Genomic DNA, 13,907 nt, shown 5'->3' with positions numbered 1-13,907 from the left:
CTGACGAAGAAGAGATAACACACATTGTTTACTGCGCAACATAAACGAGCTCTACATAAATTCACTGTTGCACATTATGAGTCTGTACAGTAAGAACAAGCACTCACCAACACACATGCACACAATATAAATTTCTTTCCCCTCATTGCTCAGCAATGATCGACTGTCACCCACACAGTTTGCAAAAATATCCTGATGCACATCCTTGCTCACAGTGATTCATTTTCACACTGTGTGGACAGAAGAAGTCACTGCTCAAACAATGTCAAACACAATACAACTCTATAAACACACAACACAGTTACACACACAACATGGTTACACACGCAACACGGTTACACACACAACACGGCTACACACACAACACGGTTACACACGCAACACAGTTACACACACAACACGGCTACACACACAACACAGTTACACACGCAACATGGTTACACACACAACACAGTTACACACGCAACATGGTTACACACGCAACACAGTTACACACGCAACAGGGTTACACACACAACAAGGTTACACACACAACACGGCTACACACACAACACGGTTACACACGCAACATGGTTACACACACAACACGGCTACACACACAACACAGTTACACACGCAACATGGTTACACACGCAACACAGTTACACACGCAACATGGTTACACACGCAACACAGTTACACACGCAACATGGTTACACACGCAACACAGTTACACACACAACACGGCTACACACACAACATGGTTACACACACAACACGGCTACACACACAACACAGTTACACACGCAACATGGTTACACACGCAACACAGTTACACACGCAACAGGGTTACACACACAACAAGGTTACACACACAACACAGTTACACACGCAACGCAGTTACACACAACACAGTTACACACACAACATGGTTACACATACAACACAGTTACACACACAACACGGGTACACACGCAACACAGTTACACACAACACAGTTACACAAGCAACACAGTTACACACGCAACGCAGCTACACACACAACACGGGTACACACGCAACACAGTTACACACAACACAGTTACACAAGCAACACAGTTACACACGCAACGCAGCTACACACACAACACCGTTGCACACGCAACACAGTTACACATGCAACATGGTTACACAGGCAACACGGTTACACACATAACACGGTAACACACAGAACACGGTTACACACACAACGTGGTTACACATTCAACACGGTTACACACACACACAACACGGTTACACACGCAACAAGGTTACATACAACAAGGTTTCATGCACACCCAACATGGTTACACGCACAACACGGCTACACATGTAACACGGTTACACACGTAACACTGTTACATACAACACGGCTACACATGTAACACGGTTACACACACAACACGGTTACACACGCAACACTGTTACATACAACACGGTTACACATGTAACACGATTACACACACAACACGGCTACACATGTAACACGATTACACACACAACACGGCTACACATGTAACAAGGTTACACACACAACACGGCTACACATGTAACACGATTACACACACAACACGGCTACACATGTAACAAGGTTACACACGAAACACTGTTACACACAACACGGTTACACAAAAACAGTATTAGCACTCTCTCTCACAACAACAACACATGCACGCACTTACACACACACACACACACACATGCACACAAAGTATTGCCCCCTCCCCTTGCTGCCAGCAGGCCAGTGGAGATGTTAGTCAAAGGGGGAGGGGGTGTTGTGAGGACATGTGTGTGTGTGTGTGTGTGTGTGTGTGTGTGTGTGTGTGTGTGTGCTGGGGGTCTTTGTGAGTCACAGAGGTGGGAGGAGAAGGGGAGAGGGAGGGGGAGCATTCTGTTTCTCATAGACCAACAGCTGCTGTGCTCAGTGCTGAGGCTCAGTGGCGTGAGGCGGTGCGTGTGCTCAGTGTTGAGGTGAATCCACACACAGACCCTCTGGCTCTCAGCGAGAAAGGATCCTCAATGAAGCAGTGAGAGGGAAGTCGCACATAGGGCCTGTTTTGCTGCCGCTTGTCCTCCCTGCAGCACTTTCCTCTTGCTTTCATCCTTTGCAAGTCAACCCGGCTTGTATTTTGCTGCTTGTCTTTTGTTCCTACGCATCATCTCTGTTTCACCTCCATCCAGAAAGAAGGAAGGAAGAGCAGAGTGTGAGGCAGCATCCTATCCAGCCGGTAAGCTGAGACAGCCCATTTATCCTCTTTGCTCTTATCCACATCTCCCTCCATCTATGCCTTTGTGATGGCAAGAAAGGAGTCAGGCTTACTCATCCTGTCTGAGAGTGAATCTCTGAGCTGGGGATGTAGGATGGATGGATGGATGTGTGGTGTTGTAGCTGTGGGATAGTGCCAGTGGACTGATGAGCCGGATGTGGGGCGGACAAGCATGGATCAGGGTCTCTGAGGCAGGGGAGGGAGGGTGGTCAACTGGGGGCTTGTCCTGTTTCTCTGCAGTGCTTTAATTGCTAAAGCAATCAAACATACACACAGTCACACACATTTCAACCAGCGTCCATTCAAGACAAGGCATTTATTTCCACTGACAATCACAGTACATGCATCATGTATCTCTGTGATGCAATAATCTACAAACAATGTGGATAAACTGCAGGTGATGAACGCCTCCTCATCTTTTAAAGACGTTTATAACACAAGTGACAAGTCAGGAATTGTCTACGTCTGGACAGAGTGTTAGATTTTTTAATTCTTAAAAACAAACAACCAAATACAACAGCCTGAAGATGCCAGTGCTCATCTGAAGGAGTGGGTGCATGCAGTGGTAAAAAAAAAAAAAAAAAAACAGGGAGGAGGGAAAAAGAGAGGTAGAGGAAACCTGAATGGAGGGTGAATGAATGAGGCGTTCCAGGAGTGTTTGCCTCTTACATTTAGAGAAAAAACATCACATGGATGTTAGACCATGGTTTGTTAGCAGTGGAAGGGGGTGAAGAGTCGTCACCGTGCTATCATGTGACCTAGCTGGTCTTCTTTGTGTGTGTGTGTGTGTGTGTGTGTGTGTGTGTGTGTGTGTGTGTGTGTGTGTGTGTGTGTGTGTGCGTGTGTGTGTGTGTGCGTGTGTGTGCGTGTGTGTGTGTGTGTGTGCGTGTGTGTAGTTGAAAGTTAAATCCTCCCTGAAATCTGCTGATTAGATGAATGAATTCATTTCTATTCAATTTAATTCAACCAAATATAATCTCATGGAATTCATCACAGAATATAAAAATATGTATATATTATGGACCGCTATTATGAAAATTGTTATTGGGATACACAGTAAACACACACGCACACGCGTGTGTGTGCGTGTGTGTGCGTTTGTATGCTATGGTATTTACTCCACTGTTGCTAGGACACTCCTTTTGAACACTGTAACAGGCTTCCGATTGGCCCGCTCGTGATGATGCAAGATTCCCTCACCCCCAAATCTTTCCCGTGTGCCCATAGAAACCTGGCTTTCTGCGTTTCCTCCTCCACTCTCATCACTCCATCCCTGTCACTCCTTTTGTCTCACCAATCACCACCACCACCGTCCTCCTTAAACACCACCCATTCTCCTCCTTTTTCTCTTCCTCTACATCCTCTCAGTTCATCCCTCTGGTTCATTAATTCATTCCTGCTCTCAATAAATCTCTCCTCCCACTGCTCTTCATCACCCTGACACCCTCCACTGCTTCCTTTTCTGTCAACCAGTCAAAACTCTCGATGCAAACTGGTGATGGCAGCATGTGGTGTAGTCTTCCACTGTCCTCTCCTATGGAATCTATGCTCTGTGTCCACATTGAATTTCCTCTGTTGGTTTGAGGTGAGGCACGTAAAACACGTCATATAGAGGAGACTTGATCCACATTTACAACCAGACTATAAATAGGTTTCTTCTCAGCAGTTTCTACACTTTATGGTGGAGGAAGATATACAGTATCTGCTGCATTTGAGTTTTCTCACAACAGTCCTGGGAACAGAAGATGGGGGTATGTGAGGTTAGCGAGATTTGAGGAAGAAGCTCAGAAGGATAAAGCAGAGATTATTTTTGCTTTTCTCACTATTTGTCACTTTTGAAGAAGCTCTCAGTGCACAGATCATCAGATATGAAACAAAACAAAAAAAAACTGTTTATATAGAAAGGCATTACAGTACAGAAGCGGATTATGATGGAGAAATGAATTTTGGGCAAATCAAGGAAAAAGTTGAAATGTTGTGGTTAAAGTTGAAGTTTCAAGATTAAAGTAGAAATTTTGAAAAAGAACTCAAAATACAATATTGTGATAAAAGTCAAAGGTTTGCTAATGAAGTCAAATCTACGGAAGCTGACGAAGGCCGATTCACCATATGACAACAAACATGAGATCATGGTCGTCCACAAAATGCAGCGTATCGAATGTGAATGTGTTAATCTATACGTCAAAGTTGGGTTTAATAAAAAAAGAGATTCTTTCTCTTTTAGCTCATAAAAACGGCGTTGTAATCTCTTTAAAGACTTTAAGGAGACATTGTCAAAAACTTAATCTGTTCAGAAGGAAAAAACAGTCAAGTTTGGAGGAGGTGGAGCATTCAGTCCATATGTGGCTTTTGAGGAGCTACGGAAAGAGATTAGGGCCAGTTTTGATAGAGACCGATGTAGTATATGGTGAATTGAGCCTAGTCCGCTTCCGTAGATTTGATTTTAATAGCTAACCTTCGACTTTATTCCCTACATTATATTTCAACTTTATTCTTGAAATTTCAACTTTATTCTCAACATTTCAAATTTATTCTTGATTTGCCGAAAATGATTTTCTCCATCAAATTTGACCCGAATTCGCTTCCGTGATGACACGAAGTGTGAGAATGTGGTCAATTTGTAGCTTGGTGATTCATGAAGGAGTTTGAAGATGCCTCTGGTATATTTAACAGCAAAACATGAACAGCCTTTTAGGATTTGAGAAATTTGATCTCTAACGCATCTAACTGGGAGGGACGAGATACAAAGTTCACAAGACAAGACAATATACGACACTGGGCTCACAAAAACAACATGAGACAATATTTTTGAAAAGAGGAAAAATAACCAGAGGTTTGTTTGGTATGCTACTCTCTTTATAATAATTTCAGCTCAAGTGACTATATAATATACATAAAAAAAAATATAAAAAAACATAAATAAGACCAATTTTTCCTATTTAAAATGAAAAAGTGTCACTTTGCAATCATTATGACATTCTTCAAAAATTCAATTTCTATCGGTGCATGAACTAAATACAAGTTTTTAAAGGGATCCTCCACTGTTTTTACAAATGTGGCCTAAAACCTATGAAATGTAACAAAACACATTATTTTTGCACCATATTTGTTTTATTAACTTTTAAAAATGGGACTATTTTACCATTTTAGAGCTTGTGTTCTTGAAATCATGTGATTGATGACATCACACGACCATTGTTTTCTATTGGAGTGAAACATTCAGCCTGCTTTTTAGATCATTTAGCAGCTTTTACAGTTAAAATGCCAATATGTGCTGCACTGTTTAAGGGAAAGTAAAGGCTCCTTAGGAGAGCTCTTCTTCTCTGCTTCACTGTCTACTACGAAACCGCAGAGTTGGAACTGTCACCCCTTGCGGTCACAGATTTTTATCAGGTCACAACTGTTTTTATCCTCTTTCGGTAAACAAAAGAGGTTTTTTTTAACTTTTCTTCATTATTTACAGTAGTGTTTCTCAAATGGGGGTACGTGTACCCCTAGGTGTACACAATGGCAATACAGGGGGTACTGAGGAGAGAGAGAGAGACAGAAAGAGAGAAATTACCAAATGAAAGCATTTATAAATACGTGTTTGTGTTTACTTTTAGTTAAAAATGATAATCACACTGAATATTACCAGCAACTCACAAAACAACAACAAAATAAGAGAAAAATATACTGAATAATAAAAAGGACAGACAAACAACAACAAAATACACAAGATGACACCAACAACATACAAAATAACACAAAAAACACACAAAATGATGATACAAAGGTTTACTCTTGGTCTCACACCAGGCAGTAGATGATCGTAATGATAAAAACTATAGAAATACATCTATTCAGACGGCACTAAATATGATTTAATTCTACTTATTTACAATATTAGATTCTTTAATATGTTCTATAGTTGTTTTGTCACAGAATTCCGAGCTAAATGCAGTAGTCATTCAAAAGAAAGTGAAAGGGGGTACTTATGTCAGAAAAGTTAGAGTACCACTGATTTAGAGCAACCAAAAGCAGCAAAAAAAGTAAAAAATTGGCATTTTGACTGAAAAAGCTGCTAAATTATCTAAAAACAGCCTGAACGTTTCACTCCAATAGAGAATAACAGGACGTTTGCAGGTCGTGGGGATGTCATAAATCACATGATTTCAAGATGGCGGAACACAGGCTCTAAAACGGTAAAGTTGTCGCATATTTAAAAGTTATTAAAACAAATTTGGTGCAAAATAATGCATTTTGTTAGGCATAGATCTTCTAATAATTACATTTCATAGGTTGTAGACCACATCTGTTCAAACAGTGGAGGATCCCTTTAAAAATATCACACTAGAACAGTCTACACATCATTTTATATCACAATATCTTAAATGTAATCCCAGCCATATACTTTCAACCTCATCTATTCCAACATGCATGTACAACATTTGATCTTTTCCACTGAAACCTTTTCCTCCCATATGTTTCTTTATGTGGCCCAGCTGTTTTGTCTCTAAATGAACCGACAAATCCTCATTTTCCCTCACCATTCCTCATCTCTCAGACCAGCCGACCCATCTGTCCCACAGCAACATCTGTCATTCCGACATCTGTCACAGGAACTGACTTCCTTTGTTTTTATCTGAGTCCAGATCTTTACACAGAGGTTGAAATAATTTAGTAATATGAGCTGCGATCCCACTGACTGGAGGTAATCTGGTTTTTAATTCTGCATAGGCAGGCGTTAGGGATTACTTCCTCAGAGCCAGGATGATCCTGTTAAAGGGGCACAGGGTGGAGTGACAAAGGGCTGGATTTATACAAAAAAAAAAAAAAAGGGCTGCATTTGAATTAAAACTGGTTTGCATGTAATTTCTGATTTCCAGTTCGGAAAAAAAAAACCCACCTAATTTTACACCTGCACCTTTTTCACAGTTTGGATTATTGGGCAACAAAAGCCTAGAGCTCAGTAATCTACTCCTGCTTCATCAGCATAAACTGATGTTTGTGCTACCTTAGATTAGATTAGATTAGATTAGATTAGATTAGATTAGATTAGATTAGATTAGATTACTCAACTCCAAATGAAACCTGACAATGCTTGTGCTCTTGTGCTTGAAAGCAGAATAAAACTACACAGTTGTAATATAGGACCTATATTTGTTTGTGTTCATAAAATCCTCATTTGATTCCTTACCTTTATCCTGATAAATCACACATAAATCAGAATAAAAAAGTATAGTTTTCACAGTACAAGGATTTTTTTTTTTTTGGTTGGTGCAAAAACAGCAACACTATACAAATAATAATAATAATAATAATAATAATAATAATAATAATAATAATAATAATAATAATAATATATCGTCAGTAAGTATAAGAAAGACAATTTTACCAATTACAGCAATAATGTATAATATGTATATAATTCTATAAAATATATTAATACATATAAAAGGTTATTGTTAATGTATGTATTGCCACTCTAAATTTAATTGATGAAATTTGTGTAGTAAATATGAAGTAGTATAATATTAATATTATGTACATGTCATATACATTCATGTGTATGTACGTATATGTGTGTATGTATATATGTTTGATGTGAATGTATAAACTATAAAAGTTGTGCATAATATACATTGAATGTATATTGTGAAAATAGTAATATACGGTAAATATTTTTGGTGTGTGATATTATGTAGAGAACCTTGTTTTGTTTTGTTGTGATGGGGTAGTTGTGTATAAGCTTTGCTTCAACCTACACCCTTTCGGCTGAGGATTGGACAGTTAAATGTTGTTTGTTCTGTACTTTTCTTTTGTTTGTGAAGACTGTTGAAATAAAAAATAAATAAAAATTATAATAAATATAGATTGAAAAGGAAAAATGATCATACGCACATGTAGTGCAGGTAATATATTGTTAATATATTGTCACAAGTATAATAATGTCTTGTCAGATGAAGATGATTGAAACAGATTGGTTCCTTTAATTTAGGAGCGCTAAATTGGAGCAAACAATTAGTTTTCTCTTTATATTGACATGCAAACAATGCTAAACGCATGCCCTTGTAAAAGAGTACAATTGAAATATTTTGTGACGTGTCAAAAGGTAGTTTTACTGCTCCTGCTCAGGTTCAAATCATGTAAAATACATTGTTTCGTCTGTATTTAAAGCAATAAGGGATTATTCTTAAATTTATCTGTATTAAACTTCAAGACTTTGGTCAATTTTAAATGCAATTTTAAAATTCCCTTTACTTTGAAAGAAGCAGACTTCTGATCGAGATAATGTTTAAATGTTGTCAAACTTATTCAAACCACGCACGTACAGTATTGCCTGTTTGTACATTAAGCTGTCCCCGCAGGCGTATGGTTGAGCTTTTTCTACAATTCAATTTTAGTTTTACACTTAAGTTGCATCAGTAACCTTTATTTATTCCAAAATCCAAAGCAGGACTTGGAATTTTTGAATTAGTGACAACATAAGTGAAGGCAATAGAGAGTTTTATTTCCTCACAGTTCTCAGAACTCAAATACTGGATGACAGATGCAGATTTTACCGAAAAGCCTCATTAATTTTAGTGGATCTGTTGAGATAAATCATCTTTGTTCCTAAACAGACATGACTGGGCTCGTCCAACTCTATCTATAATCGCAATGAAAACAAAAAGAGGGAACTTCTGGATGTAATCAGATTACCGACCATCTGCTCTCTAAGGCTTTCAGACCATATTTATAGGCTGTTTTGTTTTCTTCTTCTTCTTTTTCTTTTAGAAAAGACCAACTCCTGTCCAATGACATCAATAAACAGAACAAATGCTCAGCGTCTGGTCAAATTCTGGATCAATAACCCCAATCTAGGAGGAAAAGCTAATTTAGGCAGATGGAGGGTCTACTGACAGCTGAGCGGGAGCAAAGAAAGTAATATGACACCACAATTAGTGAGTGAGGAAACAGAAGAGTGACTGAGCAGAGGCTCCAGTTATCCTAATAAGTCTGGCATAATAATACATCCATGTTTGTTTGTTGAGGTTAATAAAAATCCACTCAGAGAACAAAGGAACTCATCACTTATCAGAGCTGAGTAACCAAATAAATAGTCTGGATTCTGTGTAAATGCTTTTATGTTGGACCGCTTATTGCTAATTCTTATTAATGAAAACTTATTGGTTTAAAAAAAAAAAAGGAAAGCGTGAGATTTAAAATTCAAGTTTGGTGATAACGGTGCTGTACTCATGCATACAGTTCTGGAGTGCATGTACAGTATGTAGGCTTTATTGAACCATTAAACCATCACATTAGATAGTATGAAAAGATTGAGTACGCGAGAATTAGCCAAATGTATACTATAGTGGGACATTTTTTAATTTGCACAGTGGGCACACTAGTCACACTCAACTGTCCCATGATGCATTGCGAGCGGAATGTAAAATTGTCCTCAGACTGGCGTCAAGCTAAAAGTCGAACATCCCCTTTTCAAAACAAGAGCATCTCTTTTTGTCTTCCATTAGTTGTTTGTAAATAGGGCTCTTGTTTTGAAGTTAACCGGACGTTTTGTCAGTAGCACAATGGTGGGTCTCTGAAAATTTCCGAAATGTCGGAAAGGAAATGTGTAGACCTGAGTTTTATGGATCAAGTGACCACATGTTGATATTCTGCTTTCAGAACTTTCAAAGGTGGTGAATTAAAGGAGATATTTAGTCTCAGTTTGCTTCAAGTTTTTGTCGCTGTAGGTTTGAAATGCATCTTGGGAAACTTGGAAGTATACTCTAGTGGAGAATGGTTATATCACCGGTCATCCATCATAATCATACTTATAGTACATAATAGATTTCAAATACAGCCATTGTCTTCAGTGTCTGCTACCAAGCGTCGCTGTTGGATGGACTGTACATTTCTGTTTGAAAGGAATATCAAAGAGCTTCTGATGGTTCTCATTTTTACAGTTTAACAGCTGCATGTCAAACTTGCTGGATTATTGAGTTTAAGTTTGTACATTTTGCGATTTAACTTGAACATGAACAGACCTATGCACAGGCACTCCTTGTCTTTGTTGCCAAGGATGAGGTTCAGTCACTTGGCTTTTGCATACGGACAGATCACAAATACTGTGTGGCTTCAGGAATTCACCACATGGCAAAACAAATGAAGGGAAAACTTATGAAGCCGGAGCAGGACGCATTAAAATCTGTAGACGTAGACTGTAACAACAAAAGCGTTCAGTTGCAGCCTCGGTTGTGTTCAAAGCCGACCGCGCAGCGCCCATTCATTTATTTATTCATATACTCATGTTCACAATAATGAGAGCTGAAGCTTCTTTAAGCACTGGACGCTTTACCAGCAAGTTTCTCCCACTGCTTTTTCTGACATCACGGTTTGCATATCCAAAATAAATTTAGGACTTTAGAGTTTGGTGGGGATGCCGACGCTGGCACCACATGCACCGTTTGGCCCCACATGCACCGTTTGGCCCCATGCTGCCAACCCACATCCAAACGCCAATAACTAGTGGTCGGTTAGCGGCTAGGTTGCTTTTTGTTTTCTGTACCAAAACAAAAGAGCTTGAATTTGAAAAACAAGGCATTTTCCTGATCACCCACAATGCTGTGCTATGCTCTCTATGTCATCGCCGATACTTCCTGTGTTTGATCCGCTCTGAGATAGGTTGTGTTCACGGCGCTCCTAATTTCTCTAGGCTTCCATTGGAAATGCTCTGAGACGGACAATAACAATCACTCTAGAATGATCTTGTTTGATCCGCTCGAGACTTTGTTTGCGTGTTCACACCACCCAAAAAAGACGGACTATCAGAGCAAACATATCCTAGAGCGTTTAATCCGTCAATGTGAATGCACCCTTGTAAAATAAATAAATAAATAAATAAATAAATAAAACCTTTTATCTTTTAGATAAGAACATGATTATGTATTTTCACATTTAGTTCTGCACCACTCTACACCTACAAGCAGAAAACAAATTATTTTAATATACTCATATCGGCTGCTAAGCAATCAGTTCTGGTGTTACTATTAGATATTGTGACATAATAAGTGTACTGAAGGCAAACCCTGTGCAGTTTCACATGTACAAGAGGCCTCAACATGCCACAACAATGTGTTTTGACAAAATACTTGTTTTTGCGAGTAAAGGCTAAAGAAAACTCCCTTTTTAAAATTGTTTGATGTGGTTGTGAGAGAATTTCCTCTCATATCATGCGAGGATCGACAAAGAGCTTTATTGAGTGCTCCACTAATGATAACACACGGGCTCATTGGGGTGCAGGGAATAGGTCATGTAGTTTAAACAATAAAATTGGATCATTGGACGTTGTATATGGGTATATCCGAGGTTGAATCTCTGACTTTAAACCCAGTACGTTCATTCTATGACATTGATTTACAGAACCCTCCTCCAACTGAAATTATTTATTTTATTTTATTGATTTATCTCAAACAAGCACAAACACAAAAAACTGGCAACAAAAATAAAGTAAAGGCACAGTGTAAGTTTGAGAAGAGCCAAAGGAAGAAAATTAAATTAAATTAAATTAATTGGGCTTTAAATTTGGGCTTTTTGCCTTTATTGGTCATATATGTTGTTACACATATATTGAAATTTGTCCTCTGCATTTTAACCCATCCCTGGGAAGCCGGGATGGGTTAAAATGTTCAGCCCCTCATCTTCATAAGGGTTGCTAGATATACAGTATTAGCACAACATAATCCCTAAATGTTTAAATATAGAAATAAAGCTTTAATGATAATTATGATGGGGTACTGCTTTTAAAACATGCAAACTCAACATAAATTCAACCATCCAATTCTTTAAATGAATTCACACTTAATTCCTTTGTTAACTTGGTTAACCACCCCTGAGTGATGGACATTTGTCATTGGCTGCAGTTCTCTCTGACAGTCTTTCTATGTTCCTGTGTGTGCTTTAGTATTTGTGGTTTAATGTTTGCATACCAGATCTGCCACCAGCACACGCGGCTGGCAGCCATGCTTTCTTTTGTGTTTAAACAGGCCTGGGAGACTAAACACACACTATTTTTTTTATTTTTCTCTGTCCTCATAGACACACTAATTAGTTCAGCTGAAGTGAGAAAAAAATAATCTCCATGATACATCAATCGATTAGCATCAAACTGCAAACACAAGACAGGTTTGTAATCCAAAAATAGATAGATAGAAATAACATGGAAAAGCTGCCAAGAACTTCATCTTTCATACTAGGGATGAAGCAAAGTGTCCCACTTTGAGTCTTTTTTTGTTTTTTTTCCCCCAGTTATCATTGAACCCAATGTGATATACTGTATGTCTGCCTAGGACTATTTTCTGCTGTGTGAGATACACTACAGTACAGTGTGATGAAGAATCACCTCGTCCAAGGACGCCCAACAAGCTTTTCCTGCCAAACACACACGGAGCTGAATTTAGATTTAAATTAAGCCCAGGTTCAAAGGTCAGCTAGTTCTCCGTCACCATGCACGTGCTGCGGTTGAGGGACTAAGTGTCCCTCCAGTAGTAGTCTGTACTTTATTGTGAGCAAAGAAGCTTCCTTTAACGGGATTATTAATGTTCATATAAAGAAGATGTGAGTGAGTACAACAAAGCTGTTTGTAGCAGTTAAAACAAGACCTCTTTGAGAGCGCAAAACCTCCGCCAAGCGCCAAATCTCTTTTCCAGATAGTTATCATGGTATCATGATCATTCATACTGTAAAGGCTTGGAAGGAATTTTTATTTCTATTAATATTGATGCAGTAGGTCCAAATGTATGGACATCCCCATTTAAAATAAAAAATAAAAAAAATGCAATCCAGATCCAAACTCAATTCAGTTCAATTCAACTTTATTTATATAGTGCCAGTTACAACAAAAGTAATCTAAAAGCACTTTCAAAAATATAGAATTCGTAATAAAAACGAAAACAATCAACAAATGAATATGTGGTGGACATCAGTGTAAATGGTATTTAAGCAGTGTGAGCAGTGTGATGGGTATACAACGAGGTTCAGAAGTGTGGGGTTAGTTACAACCCTTCACAACCTTGTCTGACTGGACTTCACTCATGGCAACCCATTAGAGCTGTGTCGATGGTGGGTTGTGGTTGAATATAGTGTTGGTGTTCTACTGTATAATCTTAGTTTTTAGTTCCTTTTTTTAAGGTTTAGGGTTTTGTTCCTTGTGGTTAGGTTAATGTTATTATAAGGTATACGTTTTAGCAAATAAGCAGGTTTTGAGTTTAGCTTTAAAGGTGGAGGGAGTAGCAGCCTCCCGTACTAAGACTGGGAGATGGTTCCAAAGGCGAGGAGCCTGGTACCTGAACGCTCTGCCTCCTGTTCTACTTCTAAACATGTTTCGAACTTGAAAATTTGTAAATAAAAGTTACATGTTGGGGTTATGTCAGGTGCTGCTTTGTTTAAGAAATGATTGAGCACTCCTGCGGGGGTTGGGGGGGCATTAGCTTTTTCTTTTATAATTGTTAGATTTTTATCAGTAAAGAAGTTGAGGAAGTCGTCACTGCTCAGGTTGACAGGAATAGAGAGTTCAACAGAGCTGTGGCTTTCGGTGAGCCTAGCTACAGTGTTGAATAGAAACTGAGGATTATTTTTGTTTTCCTCTATTAAAGTTGAGTAATAGGAAGTTCTAGCTTT

General features: G+C 38.7%; 1 protein-coding gene across 1 annotated transcript in view; it reads left to right on the top strand.

The window, feature by feature from the left end:
* The first annotated feature begins 1,912 nt into the window (after positions 1–1,912).
* fam49al (family with sequence similarity 49 member A, like) overlaps positions 1,913–13,907 on the top strand; it is a 65,584-nt gene continuing 53,589 nt past the window's right edge. The window contains exon 1 of the mRNA XM_028461063.1: positions 1,913–2,225. The gene's annotated coding sequence lies outside the window, so the exon portion shown is untranslated. The remainder of the gene's footprint in view (positions 2,226–13,907) is intronic.

Source organism: Gouania willdenowi, chromosome 11 (assembly GCF_900634775.1).
Source record: "Gouania willdenowi chromosome 11, fGouWil2.1, whole genome shotgun sequence".
Classification (NCBI taxonomy): domain Eukaryota; kingdom Metazoa; phylum Chordata; class Actinopteri; order Blenniiformes; family Gobiesocidae; genus Gouania; species Gouania willdenowi.
This window is presented reverse-complemented; position numbering and strand designations above follow the sequence as displayed.